The sequence below is a fragment of the Acinonyx jubatus genome, chromosome X (assembly GCF_027475565.1).
Source record: "Acinonyx jubatus isolate Ajub_Pintada_27869175 chromosome X, VMU_Ajub_asm_v1.0, whole genome shotgun sequence".
NCBI classification, from domain to species: Eukaryota; Metazoa; Chordata; class Mammalia; order Carnivora; family Felidae; genus Acinonyx; species Acinonyx jubatus.
Window position 1 is genome coordinate 36,079,230 of NC_069389.1, and position 22,218 is coordinate 36,101,447.

General features: G+C 38.0%; 1 protein-coding gene across 13 annotated transcripts in view; it reads right to left on the reverse strand.

The window, feature by feature from the left end:
• Nucleotides 1–22,218, reverse strand: part of CASK (calcium/calmodulin dependent serine protein kinase) — a 354,148-nt gene that overhangs the window by 242,141 nt on the left and 89,789 nt on the right. The window lies entirely within an intron of this gene.

Here is a 22,218-nt window from a genome sequence, read left to right on the forward strand (position 1 = left end):
AAGGGGCTAGACTTTAACTACATCACACCATGGAGCAATTTATACTACAGGGCATTGTCAAAAACAGTTATCAGCTAGCAATTAGTACAGTGTGATACCAACAGATCATCTTAATGGGAAATCAGGGGAAGAGATGGTCAAAGAGAGCCCAGGTAAAGCCACAGTCATTCCTGATGGTAAGGTTGTGCTCATACTCCAGTCTGCTGGAGAGAGACATGAGAGGTTATAGTGAACTAACCCAGCAAATCACTCAACAAATAAACAAACAAGAACAAGCCCTGAAGTGTGGGAGGGGTGTCAATATCCAGAGCTGCTATAACAAAGTTAGGAGACATGCAGAAAACAGGAACGTGTGACCCTTACACAGGTTAGAGAAAGCACTGAAAATAGAAACTAACTTTGAGGGGGCCAAGATGTTGGACTTTAGCAAGAAAGACCTTGAAGCAGATATTATAAGTGTATTCATAGAACTAAAGGAAATTCATGTTTAAAGAATTAAAGGAAGGGGTGACAACATCTCAAATAGAGAATATCAGTAAGATAAATTATAAAAAAGAGCAAAATGTATATCCTGGGGTTAAAAGTACAATAACCAAGATGAAAAATTCACTACAAAGGCTGAAAAATAGAACTGAGCCGGCAGAAGGATCACCAAACTTGAAGATCGGCTGATAGAGATTATGCAATCTGAAGAACACAGAAGAAAAAAGAAGACAGCATGAACAGAGCCTCAGAGAAACGTGGGACACCAATTAACACACTGACATATGCATAATGGGAATACCATAAGGATGAGAGAGAGAAAAAAAAGCTGAAAAAATACACAGATATAAATGAATGGGGTGGGGGGAGGAGACAGACAAGCCTCCCAGGTAGAAGATATTCAAATACTAATACTAATTAGTATTAGTAATTCAAATACTAATACTTGATTCTTTAAGACTTCATGAATCTTTTTTTCTTCTTTTGGCCCATCCCAACTGCCATTTGGGAGTTAGTGGAGGCCAGCATTTATCTTGTTTAGATTACTGCAAAAGCCCTCAAATCTCATCCTCATAATTATGGTCAAAGAATTCTGTCTAAAATGAAAAGTCAATCATGTCTGACTATATTTTCCCACACTCAAACCCTATTTCCCTTAGATGTGGCTAACTGGTCCATCTGGAGCTTTTCAGAATCACTACAGTACTTATTTTTAAAAGCAGGCTCCTGGCCCACACTCCAGACCTACTAGATTGAACTGAGGAAGGGGCCCAAAGATCAATGAGTGCTTTTATTTTTTTATTATTTTTTAAAATGTTTATATTTTATTTTTGAGAGAGAGAGACAGAGCATGCACGAGTGAGCAGGGGGGCAGGGAGGGGGAGACACAGAATTTGAAGCAGACTCCAGGCTCTGAGCTGTCAGCACAGAACCTGACAGACACAGGGCTCAAACTCGTGAACTGCGAGCTCATGACCTGAGCCAAAGTCAGGCGCTTAACCAACTGAGCCACCCAGGTGCCCCAATGAGTGCTTTTAATAACCACCACCCTCACCCTCTCTCCCACAATTCTTCTGCACAATGAAGAATGAGATCCACAGGGAACTGGCCCCTGTTTAGGTCTTTATCCTTAGCTGTTGTTGCTCCCAGAAAGTTCCAAGTGGTAATCATTAGCTGACCAGAGAGAGCTATATTGTAGGAGAGCATAACCAGAGATTCATACATGATAATATATAATGCATATAACTTAGGGAATCATAATTCAAATGTATGAATAAATAAATCAATAATTCCACTTAAACATGGTGGTCTAAACGCATGCATGTCTCTGCTACCTTTTAAAGCCCAACTAGTATTTCAATAAGGCATTAAAAAGGCATAGACCCACAAAGATAAAGAGAATGAAAAGAGGCAGCAGCACATTAGATTGGGAAAGATTGGTGGAAAGTAATGGACAAAGTTAGCAGATCAGAGAAAGCTGAAATCCAAGTGTGGTAGCCAGTAAGACAAGATTCTCAGTCTCTGACCATGGGTATTGCAAATGACCAACAACCCCAAGTGTAGTCCTGGGAATCCATCACTGTGTTCCCACCAACACCATGCTTACCACAGGCTACTCTCAGCCAGTGACTAAAAGCAGCAGCAATAGTAAGGCAGGCACCTTTCTATGAGATATGAACTCTGATGACCAAAACACTGGCTGGAGGGACTCCCAACAGGCCTCACCAAAACTTTCCTGGAACTGCACCTTAGTCTAAGATTTTTATTACTCTTTCTCTTCCAAAAAAAGTCAGACCTGTGCAACCTGTGATGGCTCTCCTAGCTTTCTCTGGCTCCCTCCCCCCCCTTTTTTTTTTCCACTCAGAGGTGGTTTCCCAATAAATTTCTTGTACATCTGATCCTTTTGTGGTCTTTCCTCTTGACCTGAACATGCCAAGCTTCCAACAAGGCAAGCCAGTAAGAAGCAAGCTGATATGCCTACCAAAGTATTCCCAAGAAAGTTTTAGCAAAGGGAAACACCAGGAAATATTTTAAGAAAAGCAAAGATCTTTGAAGGCAAAGGTGTATGCTGTAGCAGACAACATGAGCCTTTGCTGGGGCACTCTGACCCTAGATATCTTTGACCAAGCAAATTCTCTCTCCCTGACTCTGGAGATTTTGGATACTACACTCATAGCTCAGGTCAAAATCAAGCATTGTACTTAAACAGGGGGATTAATTGTAAAGGTCATGTGTTAAATAAGCATGTTAAAATGAAAACCCTCAGCCTCCTTCCCCAAGGTGGCTTAGAACCATTGCTTCCCCCAAGGTCACTTAGACCTGTGTTCTGCCACCCTCCAACCCTCCAAATATACACACTCCTATCCCACGGTAGAAGATTGAAAGACTGTTCTCTGTCAAACTGACCTGCTTAAGAACAGAAGACCTACAGATATTGATATCCATGGGGCTTTGAAAAACTTGTTGGATCACCTACATTAAGTTACCCATGTACACGGAGTTTCCAGGCAACTGTTATTACTTTTTTATTAAAAATGAAACAACAGCCAAGGATCACCAGACATTTTGGGGAAAGCTTCTAAAAAGAAAGAGACTTAAAAAAATAGGAAAAAATATTTCTGAGAATACCATTTCCTGCATCAAAGAGGCAAAGAAAATTTAAAAAAAATATATAGTATTTTGAGATAGAAAAGAATGAAACCTATGAAGAACAAGAAACTAACTACATAATACTAATAATTTAAAACACAGACATTCAGGAAGGGAATTGAACATGGAAAAAATGAAGATTCAAATAGAAGCATTAGAAGATCAAATTGAGGAAGTGTCTCAAGGAGAATAAGAAGACAAAAAGGAAGAAATAGGGAGGAAAAAACGTTAGAGATAAAAATCAATCCTGTGAGCTCTGATATTATTTGAATAACAGTAACTATAGAAAGGGAGAATAGAGGAACTAGAGGGAAGAAACTTATCTAAGAAATTGAAAAAAAAAAACTCTGAACTTAAGAACAATGAGTTTCCAGAGTTTGAAGTTGTTTTTTTTTTTTTTTTAATGTCTACGTATTTTTGAGAAAGAGAGAGAGACAGAACATGAACAGAGGAGGGGTAGAGAGAGATGGAAACACAGAATCTGAAGTAGGCTCCAGGCTGAGCTGTCAGCAGAGCCCAATGCTGGGCTTGAACTCATGAAACCGTGAGATCATAACCTGAGCTGAAGTCAGACACTTAACTGACTGAGCCATCCAGGTGCCCCATGAGTTTCCAGATTTAAAAAAAAAATTCCAGGAACCCAGCATAATAACTTTTTAAATGGCCCACACTAAAGCACAGCACTGTGAAATTTTGGTGTACTGGTGTAAAGAGATTATCATTAACATTTTCAGAAAAAAGGAAAAAGGGCTAGGCATTGTTCCAAGTGCTTTACTTGTATTATTCAATCTTCTCAATAACTCTATAGAGGTAGGAAAAATTATTATGCTCAATTTTTAGATGAGGACATTTAGGCACAGAGAGGTTATTTGACTTGCCCACGCCACATAGCTGGTAAATATGACATGAAGCCAAGTCATCTTGTTTCAGAGTATAAGTTTTTAAACACATTCTGAGGGAAAGTTATTTCCAACCTAGAATCTTATACCCAGCCAAACTATCAAATTGTTGAGTACAATAAAGACATTTTCGGATATCTCAAAAGATGCTGGAAGTAACTAGAGGACATACTTTGCCAAAATGAAGATGAAAACTGAAAAAGAATATAGGAAATCTAGGAAACAGAAAACCTAGCACAGACAAAAGGTAAAGAGAATTCCCATGATGATAGTCCCGTAGGCCAAGACTGCAACCAATTTTGAAGGACACAGATAGATGAAGGGCAATGGGAAGGAGGTCTTTGTTGCCAAAAAAAAAATTTGGTCAATTATCAGTGAGGTTAAACACACTGAGAGAAGATATATAGTTCAGTGGACAGTCTGGGGAGGAATTAGCGAGGAGACACAGAAAACAAAGCAAAGGAATAAGTCAACTATTTGATCCAGGTATAACAATAAATTACATAAGAAATATAATCACATTACACTGATGACTCAAATATGAATAATGTTACAAAAATGGGAAAAGTAAAGTGAAGAGGGATGGGAGGTGGCAGCATAGGAGAGCTACATCTTTTGTAGCAATCTGTCAATAACAGAATATCTAAAACTATAAAATCAAGTAGTAGTAATCTAAGCATATGTTGTTAGCTACAAAAGAAACAGCAAAAAAAAATGATTCAAGTGGTTATATCAGATAAGAGACTGGTTGGTTTGGAATGAATTAGAACAGAAATTGCCTTTTGCTGTTATTAGAAGTAATGTGACTTAACTTGTAAAACCTATGGCTTATATTACTTAGATAAAAGCATAAAAGTATGAAGAATGGAGAACTTCATATTTAATCCATCAAACACCATACATTAATGATTAGTAAGGAGACATAAGTAGAGTCAAGATATGAGGTTTGGAATGTTTACAAATTTAAAAACTAAACAAAACAAAGACTTTACTACAAAGAAATAGTGCTCCTTGCTATAAGGGCCCCTGGAAAAAATATACAAATATGTTAAAAGTGGGAAGTAAATATCTGGTTATCTGTATTTTGAATGTTCATTTATAAACTAGGTGGTGTACTTTTTCATTGTCCCCTAACCCATTCCTTGGGCTCCAAGGTGTATTCCAATTGACAGGGCATAAATTATCCATACAGTAAGGAAAAAAAGTCTAACAATGATTTTCAAGTGATGTGGGGGAAAAAGCTCAATTGGTCGCATTCTCCCACCAATTCCCTATTACATACTGAACTTCAGGAGACAGAAAACAGAGCACAGCTGTGAACCAGTGTCCTTAGAAAGTCCACCTTTCTAACTAAAACTCCTAAGGTGACAGCAGCAATCTCTGATAAGCTTGCTTTGTAAGTAGTAGTTCAACACTGGTCATGGCTCTCCTATTTTCTGGGAACTGTTATTTTACACATTACAAATTATAAAGCTCCTTGGAAAGGACAACAAAGCTGATGTGATGTGCTAGGGCTGCCAAAGCATATCACCACCAACAAAAGGCAGCAATTTCAAGCTATTTATTGTTTAAACTCCATTCATTAGGCAATGTTTATTCTCCTCTGTAGTATTTTTTTTAAAAGCCCTTTGTTAAAATAACAAATTCAAAAGGCATTATCTAAACTGTGGTAAGATTCATTCAGGTATTGGATACTATAAACTAAACACGAGGCTTTGTCCTGTAGACTGATGGCTCTCCAGCTTTAACATAAGCCCTCATTTTATATTACCCTAAGTTAATAGTCATTTGATGCACTGGTAATGGAGTACTAAAAACCACAATTAAAATTGTTTTTTCCTTCTTGTTTTATTTCTTGGTTAATTACAATGTTCAAAGAGACCACTAGAGATAACTTCCTTTTAAAATTCTCAGTTTTGCTCATTTTTCTTTCTTTCCTTTTTTAAGAAAATATATGGCACTGGTCTCGTTAATGTCATTAGTTGCGATGCCTGCTGAGAGAAAATGCTGACTTCGTGAGCATGGAATCAATTTTCTGAATTAAAAAAAGGCTTTTGTGGGGCTACTTCTTACATAGTATTTATTTTCTCAGAAGCCTTCACTGTAGGAAATGCTTTAATTACTGTGGTGGGTGCCAGATTACCAAATCTACATTTATGTAATGGAATTGTAGTGAACTTAAAACATGTTCCTTCACTGCTTTCAGCCATTTCACCTTGCTGCAACCTCCAATGCACAAGGGAGCATACAAAGACCTTAAGAAATGTCCTTCCCCAGAATGCTAGAGACACATTTCCTAGCTTTGTATTTGTGGATTTGGGGACAAAGGTTACTCTCCAGTGAAGCTATATAGTGAGTAAAACTATCAGGAAACAGAGAGGGTAGGTGAAGAAAGGGGAAGGGAAAGGAGAAGAGGGCATCATATACAGAGTCTAGGAATGAGAGGTTAACCGGTCGGGGACAAAAGAGCTGGGAGAAGCCAAACACTATGGATAGGCTTTTGAGGAAAGATACCAAATTCAAAGATGCAACGTCCAACCCAGGACCTTGAAACAGAGTGAAGGCAGTGCCCCCAGGAGCCAACACAGACATGGGAAGTGCACTGCCTGCACAGGTATGGCCACTGCTGGGACAAAGTACCATAGGTGAGCTGCTTTCAAAAGTCTGGGCTGATACTCCCACCTGGCCACCACAGAAGTCTTCGGGGGAAAAGAAGTTCAGCATCTTATGAGGTGGGGCTGTTAAAGATATAAGGAATATTGGAGAAAAGCGCAGCGAGGGAGGTACAGAATAGGAACCTCCTGGTACAAAGAAAATACAGTAAAATAGAAAAGAAAGGGATGCTGGGCTTTTAAAAAATATATAATTATAATAATCCAGACTATCTGGTACATTCTGACTTTATAGGAAGTGGAGTTAATAGGGAATATTTAGAAATAGATGTATTTCTTTAAAAATTTTTTTTAATGTTTATTTTTGAGAGAGAGAGAATGAGAATGGGAATGGGAATGGGAATGGGAATGGGAATGGGAATGGGAATGGGAATGGGAATGGGAATGGGAATGGGAATGGGAATGGGAATGGGAATGGGAATGGGAATGGGAATGGGAATGGGAATGGGAATGGGAATGGGAATGGGAATGGGAATGGGAATGAGAATGAGAATGAGAATGAGAATGAGAATGAGAATGAGAATGAGAATGAGAATGAGAGGGGCAGGGGCTTGAGCAGGGCAGGGGCAGAGAGAGAGGAAGACACAGAATCCAAAGCAGGTTCCAGGCTCTGAGTTGTCAGCCCAGAGTCCAACGTGGGGCTCAAACTCATGAACCACGAGATCATGACCTGAGCCCAAGTTGGACACTTACCCAACTGAGCCACCCAGGCACCCCTAGAAATAGAAGTATTTCTGTATGTGACATGACCTACTTCTCTGCCACACACCTGATGATCAGATATCTAAATATTGTCAATGTTGGGATGCATTTGCTAGGATGCTTGCAAACACTAATGAAGTCACATTCAATGAAGAAGCAATAGATGACAAAGGCCTTCTACTTGGTGTTTTCTAAAAAGTAGATAGGTAAAAATAAAAGTATTACCGGATTAGCCACTGTATGTCAGGGAGAGGTATATACTTTTAAAAGTAGTTTAAAATTCTGTAAGTTTCTTAAGGATGAAAACTACATATTGCACATCTTTGTTTACTCCCAAATGCCATGTGCTACACTCGATGGATGACCTATAAAGTAGATGATAAATGTTTACCAAATAAGATTCTGAAGACTGTGAACCTAATGCAAGATAAAGAAACAAGGATAATCTGTATATTCTGTAATGGAGTAAACTCCAGAATATATATTAATTAGTGAAAAAAAGTGCAGAACAGTATGTAGAAAATGCCACCCTTTACGTAAGAAAGAGGGAAGTATGTTTGTTTGTTCACTTACTGTTTTTAAGAAAAGAAAATGAAGAATAAACCAGAAGCTAATGAAAATGATTGCTGATGGAAGAGGAAGGTAACAGAGATGAATGATACACTTTTTAAAATTAGACTTTGTGACCATGTAAATGTTTCACATAATTATAAAACAAAACTAAATCAAAATAAGAAAAACAGTACCTAGAAATAAAAATTAAAATGTAACAATCTAATAATATAGCAAGTTGCTGGCAGAATGACAAAGAACTGTTTTAAGTAAATGTTTTATTTTAAAACCATTTTATTTTAAAATAACTTCAGACTTAGAAAATTACTGAATGTTTTTGCTTTTATATACCTGGCCATCACTTTTCCAGTCATAGAATTCTTTCTGGTCTGGTTTTATTAGTCTTAAAAAACTGTCTTAACCCAGACTTATAATAAAAATGATGGCCAATGACAAGGTTTCTTACTACCCAACCTCTCCTTAGATTTCCAATCACATACTGACAAAAAGGAAAACACCATCAGAACCTGCCCTTAAGTGTTACTTAAAAGATGCCTGACCTGACTTTTCAAGTAAAAAGAGGTAAAATTGTGACCCAAGGCTGCCGTACAAAACCTGGAAGTGGGGCCCAAAAGTATTGCATCACAGACATCCAGTTCTGAAGCTGATTCCATAACAGTCAAAGCTACCCATATACTTTTTTTTGAAGGCAGCATTGGATGGTGATGATGAATAGGGCCTTGGGAATTTGCCAGACCTGAGTTTGAATCTGGACTCTGCCCTTCACTCAATTGGTATGTGAGCTTAAACGTGTCACTTAACTGCTTTTAAGTTTCAATTCCTTTATCTATAAAATGAGCACAACACAATAACCTATACAATAAGATTGTAATGAAAGCTGAAACATGTCTTAGCAAGGTGGCTCGCACCACTAAAATGCTAAGAAATTTTAGCTATTGTCAGTATGTTATTGTGCTATTAATTCTTGCACTGTGAAATTCTATTGTTCTATTTCAACCTCACAAACCTTTTTTTAACCACATCAGAAATACATCAAGTCTTCCAAGCAGAGCATTAATGGAAACAAGCTAAGTTCTACCCTCATATTTGACAACATTCTACCTGAAAGTACAGTCATTAGAATTGAGATTCTTTAAAATCACATTAAATGCCATGATAATGACTTCTGCTTCTAACCATGAAAATTTAATAGGAACTTTCTTTTCCCCCTGAACCAAAAATGTGAATATTTTCAGCCATTGGGACAATAGGCAATAAAGGATTATGATTCCTGTGGGAGGGGAAATGAATGAAATGAATGCTTAAGGACAGGCAGGGCTTCTTCCTGGAAGCGTTTCCCAGTTCCCAGTACAGGAGGGGAAACAAAGTAGAGCATGGCAGTGTCATTGAGTTGACAATAGAGAGATCACAGTTCAGGAAGAACTGTGATATAGACGGAATGCTCAGGGCAGAATACCAAAGAACATGGAGCTAGGTATAGAAAAAGTTGCAAAACTCAGCACAAAGAACACTATGCACCTTTACCTTCATAATAATTTGTGCATGCATAGGTTCACATTCCATGAGGCTGGGCAAGGACAGCATAGAGACACTGGAGTTCTAATTAGTACTAGAGAGGCCTCCCTGCACTCTAAAGATGATCAGTAGAGACCCCAGAAAGGTCATATCTAAGTATGGAGCTCAATTAAGCCCGAGAATAAAGGCTACTCTAGATCTGGTCTAATCAAAGGAAGCAGCAAATTGTAAAATGTAACAACAAAAGTTAATCAACACAAACGGACCTATAAATGACAGACATAAAGGCATTACACAAAGCAGGAAATTCAAAATATCCTGAGAATATGCTCAAGGATTTAAAGAAAGCATGAACATTATGAGAAAAGAAACAGAAAAAATAAAAAAGAACACAAAGGAGCTTCTAGAGTTGAAAAAAATACATGACTTTAAACGAAAAGGTCACTGGATGAACCAAACAGGAAATCAGACAATGCATGAAACAGTGAACTTGAAGACATGGCACAGAAACGTCCCCAATATAAAGTATGTTTCTCAAGAGAAAAAAGACTGAGATTAAAATACAGAAACTCAGTGACATGTGGGACAATATTAAGGGGTCTAACATGCAGATAACTGGAACCCCAAAGAGAAGAGAGACAGGTAGAGACAGAATAAAACCCGTCAAGAAATAATGTCCAATTTTTTCCCAATTGCTACATAAACTATAGGCATACAAATAAAAGAAGCTCAAAGTATCTCAAGCAGATTAAAATACAAAAAAAGAAAAATCTAAGTCACCAAATTATATCATCAACAAACTGCATAAAACCAGTAATAAAAACAAAATTTAAAAAGCAGCCAGAAGCAAAAAAAACCCCAAAAAACAAAAAACAAAAACCACACTGCAAAAGGAAAAACAAAGAAAAAAGGTCATAATAACAATGTGGTCAAGTCACCAAGGGGGCATAACATTCCTAAATGTATATGCACCTAATAACAGCTTCAGAATACATGCAAGACAAAAATCATAATACATGAAGAAACAGACTGACAATCATAATGCGTAAAACATATAGGCTGAAAATCAATGAGAATATAGAAGAGTTCAATAATACTATCAGTTAACTTGAAATAATATTCATAGAACACTACACAAAACAAGAACAAATTATACCTTCTACTTAACTGTACATGGAACATTTGCTAAGATCAGCTATACTGTGGGCCACTAAAAACAGTCTCAATACATTCCAAAGAACTGTCACACAAAGTGTGTTCTCTGATCATAAATGAGAACTCAATTGAGTTTACATTCATATGGAAATGCAAAGGACCTAGAAAAGCATAAACAAATTTGATAAAGTAAAACAAAGTTGGTGTACTAATATTGACTTCAAGACTTATTTAAAACTACAGTAATCAAGACAGCATGGTATTGCCCTAAAGACAGACCAACAGGTCAATGGAACAGAATAGAGAGTTTTGAAATAGACCCATACTTATATGTACCACCACCTTTTAACAAAGTTACAAGTAGAACTCAATGGAGAAAGAACAGTCTATTCAACAAAGAGTTCTGGAACAACTGTGTATTCATATGCAAAAAAGAAAAAACTTGGATCTTTAGATTGTATCACATACAAACAGTAACTCAAAATGGATCACAGACCTAAATATAAAACCTAAAACTATTTAACTTCTAGGAAAAAATATAGGAGAAAACCTTTCTGATTGACCTTCAGTTAGGCTAAGATTCCTTAGAAACAGCACCAAAAGTATGACCCATAAAACAACAAATTGGACCTTCCTCATGATTTCTCATCTTCAAAAGACACTGTTAAGAAAATTAAGCCACTGACTGGTTAAAAATACTTGCAAATCATGTATCTTATAAAGGACTTACATCCAGATATATAAAGAACTCATAATCCAACAATAAGAAGACAACTGAGTACAACAAGGGCAAAATGTCTGAACAGACATCTCAACAAAGAAGGTATGCAAATGTAAAATAAGCACATTAAATGATGCTCAACATCATTAGTTATTGGGGAAATACAAATCAGTAATACAAGGGAACACCAATACATACTTAGTAGTTTGGCTAAAATTAGAAAAATTTAGCATACAAAGTGCTGTCAAGGATGTAGAAGAATGCATATACTGCTAGTAGAAATATAAAATGATACAACCACTTTGGAAAATAGGCAGCTTCTTAAAACGTTAAACATACATGTACCATCTGATTCAGCCATTACACTCAAGTGAAATAAAAGGATATATACATAATTGACTTTCATAGCAAGTTCACTTGCAATAGCCCCAAATCAGAAACAATCCACATGTGCACCAACAGGTCAATGAATAAACAAACTGTGGTATATCCATATAATGGAATACTATCTCGGCAATAAACACGAATCAACTATTGATACATGCTATGGCAGCCCAACAAAGTGTATGATTCCATTTATAAAAAAACTCTAGAAAATGTAAGTTAATTTATAAGGACAGAAAGCAAATCAGTAGTTGCCTGCAAAACGGCTAAGGTTGCAGGGGGATGCAGAGAAAGGCAGGAGGGTAAAATTACAAATGGCCTTAAAGAAACTTTTGGTCCTGATGGATATATTCATTATCTTAATTGCAGTGATGGCTTAACAGGTTTATACATATGTCAAAACTTATCAAACTGTGTACTTTATATATGTGCAGAATATATATATATTGAAATAAAACTGTCATAGTAAGACAATGGATTCTTTAAAGTAAAAATGACAATATGTATAAGGTTTAACATATATAAAAGCACAAGTTATGAAAATAATAGTGCAAAGGATGGAAAGAGGCCAAATGGAGATATGGTGTGGTAAGGCGCTTATATTATAAGTGCAGTGGTAAAATGTTATTTGAACACAAACTGTGATAAATTAAAGATGTATATTTTAAACCCTAGAGCAACCACATAAAAAAGAATTTTATCTAAGAAGCAAACAGGGACAATAAACTCTCAACATGTTAAAAAATACTCAACAAATCTAAAGGTGGCAGGAAATTATGGGGAAAAGGACAGAACAGATAGGAAGAATAGAAGATTAAAAAATGAGAGAATCAAACCCAACCACAGCAATTGTTACATTATATGTAAGTGGTCTAAATACTTCAGTTAAAAGACAAATTGTCAAAGTGCATTTTTTTAAAAAGCAAGACCCAACAATATGTTTTCTACAGGAAACACTTTAAATGTGAAGAAATAGGTTAAAGGCTTAAATATGAAAAAAAATTACCATTCAAGTACTAATCCTCAAAAGCTCAAGTGGCTACATTAATACCAGGAAAAGCAGACATTAGGACAAAGAAAGACATCTCCTAATCATAAAAGGATCAATTTATCAAGAAAATATAATACAAGGCAACCTACTGAATGGGAGAAAATATTTGCAAACCATGTATCTGATAAGGGGTTAATATCCAAGATACTTAAAGAACTCCTACAACTCAATAGCAAAAGAAACAATCCAATTAAAATGGGCAGAAGACTGGAATAGACATTTTTCCAAAGAAGACACTCAGATGACCAACACGTACATGAAAAGATGTTCAACATCACTAGTAATCAGGAAAATGCAAATCAAAACCACAATGAGATATCATCTCACACCTATTAGAATGACTATTACCGAAAAGATAAGAAAATAACAAGTGTTAGTGTGGATGTGGAGAAAAGGGAATCCTTGTGCAGGTAGGAATATAAATTGGTGCAGCCACTGTGGAAAAACAGTATGGCAGCACCTCAAAATTTAAAATAGAACTACCATATGATCCAGCAATTCCACTTCTGGTTTTTTATCTGAAGGAAACAAAAACACTAACTTGAAAAGATATCTGCACCCTCATGTTCACTGCAGCATTATTTGCAATAGCCAAGATAGGGAAACAGCTTAAGTATCCATCAGTGGATGAACGAAAAGAGAGAAAGAGACAGAGAATGTGTATGTGTATATACATGGAATACTATTCAGCCACAAAAAAGAAAAATCTTGCCATTTGTGACAATGTGGATGGACCTTGAGGGCATTACGCTAAGTCACATAAGTCAGAGAAAGACAAATACCACATGATCTCACTTATCTGTGGAATCTAAAGAAAAAAAGCAACTCATAGATACAGAGAACAGATTGGTGATTGTCACAGTTGTGGGGTAGGAGATGGGAAAAATGGGTGAAGGGGGTCAGAAGGTACAAACTTCCAGTTATAAAATAAGTTCTAGGAATGTAATGTAAGCACCGTGACTACAGTTAACACTGTACTGCATATTTCAAAGTTGCTAGGAAAGTAAATCTTTAAAAGTTCTCATGACAAGAAAAAAAAAAGCTGTAACTATGTATGGTGACAGATGTTAACTAGAATTACTGTGGCAATCATTTTGCAAAATATACAAATATCAATTATAACGTATACCTGAAACTAATACATTATATGTCAATTATACTTCAGTAAAAAATATAATACCCATAAATGTATATAGAACTAATAGATCTCCACAGTACAGGAAGCAAAAGCTGATATATATGAAAGGAGAAATAGATAAATCCAAAAACACAGTTGAAGATTTTAATACTCATCTCTCAGAAATTGATACAGTAATTAGAAAATAAGGATACAGAAAATCTGACTGACCCCTTAAACCAAGCAGAATAGACATTATAGAAAAATCTACCAAATAAGAACAGAATTCACATTCTTTCCAAAAGCACGTGGACCATTCACTGGACCATAAAACAGTGTCAATGAATTTAGAAAGGCTGAAATCATACATAGTATTTCTGACCACAATGGAATTGAAATAGACAGCAATAAAAAGATATCTAGAAGAGCTACAATTATTCAAAAATTCAAAAACACACTGCAAAACAACCCATTGGACAAAGAAAATATCACAAGGGAAACTAGAAAATATTTTGACCTTAATAAAAAAAATCTTGTGGGGGAGCACCTGGGTGGCTTAGTCGGTTGAGTGTCTGACTCTTGATTTTGGCTCAGGTCAAGATCCTGGGGATGTGGGATCAAGCCCCAAGTCAGGCTCTCCACTAAGTCCACACTTAAGTCCACTAAGCCTGCTTAAGATTCTCTCTCTCTTCCTCCTCCCCTCTCCCCAGTTCATATGGTCTTTCTCTCAAGGGGGAAAAAAATCTTACGGGATGCAGCTAGAACATTTTTTTTTTAATTTTTTATTAAAAAAATTTTTTTAATGTTTATTTTTGAGAGAGAGACAGAACGTGAGTGGGGGAGGGGCAGAGAGAGACAAGGAGACACAGAATTTGAAGCAGGCTCCAGGCTCTGAGCTGTTAGCACAGAGTCCGATGTGGGGCTCAAAACCATGAACCATGAGATCATGACCTGAGCTGAATTCAGACGCTTAACCAACTGAGCCACCCAGGTGCGCCATAGAACAATTCTTAAGACAGAAATTTATACCTTTAAATGCTTACATTAGAAGAGATTTAAAAGCCCCAAATCAATGATTTATGTTTCCATTCTAAGAAGATAGAAAAATAGCAAGTTAAACACAAAGTAAATAGACCAAAAGTTAATGACCTACAAAATGAACAAATAGGTCCATGATACCAAAAGCTTCTTCTTTGTAAAGATCAGTAACAATAAATCCCTAACTAAACTGGATCAAGGGAAAAAAGAGAAGAGACATGTTATCAATACTGGGAAGGAAAAGAACATGTATGTCAGACAGGGAAAGTAAAAGAAATACTACAAACAAGATACATCAATAAATCCAACTAATAAAACAAAATTGACAAATATCTGAAGATATTCAAATTACCAAAGCAGACAGACGAAGAAACAGGAAAATCTGAACAGCCCTGTACTTGTTACAGAAATCTAATATATATTGGAGCGCCTGGGTGGCTCGGTTGGTTAAGTGTTCGACTTCAGCTCAGGTCATGATCTCATGGTTCATGGATTTGAGTCCCATGTCTGGTTCTGTGCTGTCAGCCCAGAGCCTGGAGCCTGCTCTTGATTCTGTGTCTCCCTCTCTTTCTGCCCCCCCCCCCACTTGTGCTCTCTCTCTCAAAAATAAACATTAAGAAAATTTTTAAAAATAAAAAACAACAAAAAAGAAATTTAATATATAATTTAAAATCTCGGGGCACCTGGGTGGCTCAGTCGGTTAAGTGGCCAACTATGGCTCGGGTCATGATCTCATGGCTCATGGGTTCAAGCCCCATTTGGGCTCTGTGCTGACAGCTCAGAGCCTGGAGACTGCTTCAGATTCTGTGTCTCCCTCTCTCTCTCTGTCCCTCCCTGGTCACACTCTGTCTCTCTCTCTCTCAAGAATAAACAAACATAAAAAATTGTTTTAAATCTCCCCACAAAGAAATTCTCAAGCTCAGACAGCTTCACTGGTGAATTCCATCATATATTAAGAAAAAGTAGGGGGGCGCCTGGGTGGCTCAGTCGGTTAAGCGTCCGACTTCGGCTCAGGTCATGATCTCGCGGTCCGTGAGTTCGAGCCCCACGTCGGGCTCTGTGCTGACAGCTCAGAGCCTGGAGCCTGTTTCAGATTCTGTGTCTCCCTCTCTCTGGCCCTCCCCCATTCATGCTCTGTCTCTCTCTCTCTCTCAAAAATAAATAAACGTTAAAAAAAAAAAAAATTAAAAAAAAAAAAAGTAGGGCGCCTGGGTGGCTCAGTCGGTTAAGTGTCCGACTCCGGCTCAGGTCATGATCTCACGGCTTGTGTGTTCGAGCCCCGTGTTGTACTCTGTGCTGACAGCTCAGAGCCTGGAGCCTCTTCAAATTCTGTGTCTTTCTCTCTCTCTGCCCCTCCCCCGCTCACACTCTGTCTCTCTCAAAAATAAGTAAACATTAAAAAAAATTTTTTTAAAGAAAAAGTAATACCAATTCAATATAAACTTCAAGAAAATAGAGAATAAAGGAGTTCATTACACAAGACCCAGAATAACCTGGTTCTACTCAGACCAAAGGCAGTAAAACTTAAAAACAATTAGAAAGCAAAATCCTTCATAACCATTGATGTAAAAATCCTTATCTTTTAAAAATAGTAGTTTATGGACTCCATCAACATATCAAAAGCCTAATACACTCTGACCAAGTGAGGTTTACTCTAGGAATAAAAGATTGTTTTAATATTTTAAAAAATCAGTGTAACAGAACAAAGAACCATATACAAATCTCAATACATAGGGGTATCTGGGTGGTTCAGTTGGTTGAGTCGGCATTCGGCTCAGGTCATGATCTCACGGTTTGTGAGTTCGAGCCCTACATCGGGCTCTACACTGACTGTGCAGAACCTGCTTCGGATTCTATTCTCCCAAAAGTAAGTAAACGTTAAAAGAAAATCTCAATACATAAAAAAAGCATTTTAAGAAATTCAACACTTATCCATGATAAAAATTTCCACAAATTAGGAAGAGAAAAATTCCTGAACCTAATAAAGGACATTTATATCTTATCTTATCTTATCTTATCTTATCTAATCTATCTATCTATCTATGACAACAAACCTACAGCTGGGCACCTGGATGGCTCAGTCGGTTAAGCATTTGACTCAAGTTCAGGTCATGATCTCATGCCGTTTGTGAGCTCAAGCCCCACTTCTGGTGAACACCCCCTCCATCCCTTCCCCTCCCCTCCCCCCCCCCCCCGCCCTGTGCTCTCTCACTCTCAAAAAATAAATAAATAAATAAATAAATAGCCTACAGCTAATACCATACTTAATGATGAAACACTGAATGCTTTCCTCTCAAGATCATAATTGGATGTCCTAGCCAGGCCCTTAAGAAAAAGGAACAGAAGACATACAAAACAGAAAGAAATAACAAGTGTCTTTATTTGTTGCACACAATGTGCAAACAGAAAATCCTAAGGAATCTTTATTTTTTTAATGTTTATTTATTTATTTTGTGGGAGAGAGGGAGAGAAAGAGAGCATGTGCAAGGGGTGGAGGTGCAGAGACAGAGGGAGGGAGAGAATCCCAAGCAGGCTCCAAGCTGTAAGCACAGAGTCCAATGCAGGGCTCAATCTCATGAACTGTGAGATTATGTATGACTTGAGCTGAAATCAAGAGTCAGATGCTTAGCTAACTGAGCCATCCAGGGGCTCCAGGAATCTTTAAAAAGCACTAGAACTAATGAATTTTAGCAAGACATTGAACATAAGATCAATATATAAGAATCAACCATATTTCTGACTGTATGCTGTCAACAATTGTTAAATAAAAAATTTTAAACACCATTTACAAAAACATGACGTCCTAAAAATAAATTTAATGAAATAGGCATAAAATCTCTATTCTTAAAAATATACAAACATTGCTGAAAGTAAAGAGTTACATAAATGGAGAAATATACTATGTTTATAGATTGGAGGACGCAAATATTGATTTTCATTTTCTCCAAATTATACAGATTCAGAGTGACCCCTATCAAAATCCTATGTTTTTTTTTGCAGAAATTAACAGACTTACTCATTTGTTTTATAGAAACGTAAATGACGTAAAACAGACTCAACGCCTCTTTTTGAGTGAGAGAGAGAGAGAAAAAATGAACAAGCAGGGGAGGGGCAGAGAGAGAGGAAGACACAGAATCTGCAATAGGCTCCAGGCTCTGAGCTGTCAGCACAGAACCCAATGCGGGGCTTGAACTCGTGAACCATGAGATCATGACCTAAGCCGAAGTCAGAGGCTTAACCAACTGAGCCACCCAGGCGACTCTAGAGTCAACACTTTTGAAAATAACTGTACCAAACTGAACCATACCATTTCGCATGAAGACATAGCATATTTCATGTTCTCATGAGTTTAGATCACTGAGGATGGTATGACTTCAACTTGGTGTCTTCTCCCTCTCAACATTCACTCTTGGAACTTGGCAGCCATGCCATGAGGAAGCCTCACAGTGCAGAGTGGCCAAGAGTCCCAAGTAAGGTCTCCTAGTAACAGCCAGCATTAACTGCAAGCTATGTGAGTAAGGCTGCAGATTATTCCAGCTTTGAGCCTTCAAGTTTTCCAGCTTGTACCCCAGACACGATGGAAGACAAACTGTATTCCTGCTGTGCCCTGTCCATATTGATGACCCCTAGAATCTGAACATATTAAACAGTTGTTTTATGCCACTAAATTTTAGAATTCGTTATGCAGACATAGTACTTAGAATACCATGTAGGAGCAAAATGTTCTGATCAAAACTGGCTATTAGCCCTAAATTAAAATGCATTCCTGATTTTGTTTGTGCCCAGATGACGTTTAATAACGTGTCATGTTGTACCTTCCCATTTACTGACATTTTACTTTATTTTTAAATGTTCATTGTGCAATTACTATGTATAAAAATTCAAGCATACTTATAACTTTCACAAGGTCAAACCTGAACACAAGTCTTCCTACAATTAACTCCCTTGTCCTTACTCATGGCACCACAGTTGCTCTTACACTGGTGTCACCACAGCTTACTGTGACTGGTGACAGACTGATCAGCTAGCATATTTTTGTTATACCTCTGAAAACTTATGTCCCCATCCAGCTCTATGGTTTTTTTCTTGCCATTACTTTTAGCTCTCTCGATTCCTTCATCCATCATGTCTGCTGTGTTTAATACCCCCTTCTCGGGTGCAATCTATCCACACAATTCTTATCTCCTAAGTTGTAGGCTCATTAGTGCTGCTGAGGGAAGTCTATCAGCACTGATAGGTACTGCTACCAACTCCCTGCATCCAGCCTCAGTTCGGCCCTTGAGGCAAACTAGCAATTTCTCCTCCTGTCTCCCTTCCATCCCTCAGAAGTACTAATACAAACTCTCTTCTCTCTCCCCTCTGTTACCATTGCTCCTTTCAGCAGGTGGCTCTTCCTCCTTTCTTCCAAGAGAACCAGGCCATCAGCTGAGGGGCATCCTCTGCTTCCTCCTCTTACCTGCAGACCCCGCTCTATCTGTACCCCCACTTCTTTTTGTCTCAGTGGTAAAGGAGCCCATCTCTCATCTATGCTTTAGACCCATTCCACCTGCTGCCTATCAAAGACTTCACTCCATCAGTATATCCTTTTCCTTTCTCCTAGCTCTTCCCCCCAGAATAAAATGGTGACGCCCCTCCCACCTTCACCTCAACTCCTATTCCACATGCCCCTTTTCACCTACCCCTGTCTCTCCTTTTCCCAGTCTAGCCTCTTGAAAATTATTCTATATTTACTTTCCCCCACTTCCTCACTACCCATTCCTTCCTCAGCCTACTACAATCTGGCTTCTATCCCCACCGCAACACTGAAAGTGCCCTGGCCAAGGTTCCCACTGATTTCTATGTTGGCAAATCCGATGGACATTGCAGTGATTCCACCATTTGGCTTTTTTATAGCATTTGAAACCACAGAAAACCTTCTCTCTCAGCTTCTGTGACTGCATTCTCTAATGATAATGTTCCTACCTCTCTGGTTTCTCTTTCTTGGCCTTGGCCCATCCTTCCTTTCAAGGTAAGTGTTCCTCAGGATCCTAATCTTGACTGTGTTTTACGTTCACTGTGGTCCTTTAATGTGTTGTCTTTAAGCATTGTATGTTTTTCCAGGATTTCATCTGTTACCTATATGATGATGATTCTCAAGTCTTTCCTCTTTTGCTCTGACGTTGGTCTCCTAAGTTTTAGACTAAAATATCTAACTGCCTACTGATCATCAATATTTAGATCTCAAAGGTCCTTCAGGCTCAACATGTGCAAGACTCATTTATTCCCCTGGACCCACCTACCACTGCATAGTGTCTATTTGAATAAGAGAAAGAGCATGGCTATCCCACTAAGGTCATAAGAACCAAAAACGTGGGCCTTTCCTACAACTTTCTCTTTCCTTAAGCCTTATACCACAAAGTTCTGTAGACTGAATCTTGCTAATATTTCTTCTATTTAGCCCCTCTTCTCAGTCTGGGACTACTGCCAAAGCTTTATTTCAGGCACCTACCTCTTTGTGTGGATCTACTCCCTAGCTAGTCCTCTCTCCACGCTACTACCTGACTGGCCTTCCTAAAGTACAAATCCAACTGAGTGACTCTTCTACCTAAAACCTACCAGTGGCTCCCCGGTGCCTAGACAATACAGTTCAAACTTCTTAGCACTGCTCACAAGGCATTCATACCCTAACTGGCATATCTGTCACCTTCCCCTGCACCTCAACTCCAAACTACTTGCACTTTCCTCAGCATGTCTTGCTAATAATTTGCTGCTGTCCATCTCTATACTCACTTTTCCCTTATTTTCAATGTCCTACCCCACCAAGTCCATTTGTGAATAGCCTCATTTTTGTCACAGAATTTGTCACCTTCCTCTGTGCTACAGTGGGGAATGCGGACATTCTTAGATTTCATTACACTGTGTGTGAGTTCCTTACTGTGGCCGTAGCAAATTACCTCCAACCTTGTAGCTTAAAACAAGAGTTATTCTCTTAATGGTTTTGGAGGTCAGAAGTCTGCAATGAGTCTCACAGGGCCCAATCAGGGTGCTGGCAGGGCTGCTTCCTCCTGGAGCCTCCATGGGGAGAATCAGCTCATTGCCTCTTCCAGCTCCTAGAGGCTGCAGGCATTCCTTGGCACATGGCTGCGTCACCTGAATCTCAGCTTCTCTGGTCACACTGCCTTCTCTTGTAATTCAATCTCCCTCTGCTTTCCTCTTATAAATACCCTTGTAATCATATTGATAATCCAGATAATCCAGGATCATCTCCCCATCTCAAGATCCTTAATTTAATCACATCTGCAAAGTCCCGTTTGGAAATAAGTTAACACAGTCACAGGTCCCAGGATTAGGACAGGAACATCTTTTCGGCACAGGGAAGTCACTTAGCCTTCCACACAATGTAACAATCATTTTATGTGCACGCCTCCCTGACTGCATTGTGACCTCCTTTAGGGTAGGTTCATTCCTATCTTCTCAGTAACTGACATATGGTTATAAGTTAACAAAAGTCTGTTAAATAAACCTAACGAAGGATTCATGTTGGGAGGTAAGACTGGCCTGGCAACATGGGTCTAGATACCAAACACCAGAAAAATCAAACAGGATTTCAATTCAATCCTAGCGCAGTAGGGCAACGGGGAGAACAATTATTAATTATACATTCCCAAGATTGGAGAAAAATTATGAAAGTAGTAATTAAGGAAGATAAAAATGGCAATCATTAGCCAAATAAATTAGAGACAGGGTGGGACTGGGGAGAACCCAGTAAGAAGAATCTTACAGTAGTTGGGCAATGAGAAGATTAGGAGTTGGTTGTGACACTAGTAAGTAGGAATGGAAAAGAGGTACAAGAGTCATGTTATTAAAATAAGGTCCCAAATTAGTCCTAATAACAGCAGGATCAGTATTGCACAGTACTGAAGAGACCCATCTGATCACACTCCCTTCCTCATATTGTACTTCAAACTCACTATATTTTCAGAGCAGCATCCTGACTTTTAACGGAGAGTAATAATGCTTTCACCAAAACTCATTCAGGCGTTCAATATTATTCTACACAATCTATTTAGGTAACATATGTGAAATCCTAATATCACAGCAACAAATATGTAACATGGACTAATCTAATATTATAAATCAGATCACGGGTCTATTCTATTTAAGTGGCTGATTTTTCAGGTAGAATTTGATTTTGAAAATTTAATTTTGCTCAAGTGATGAAAGCCAATACAAAAATTCTACTTTGAAATATTTAGTTACTAATAATTTAAGGGGAATAA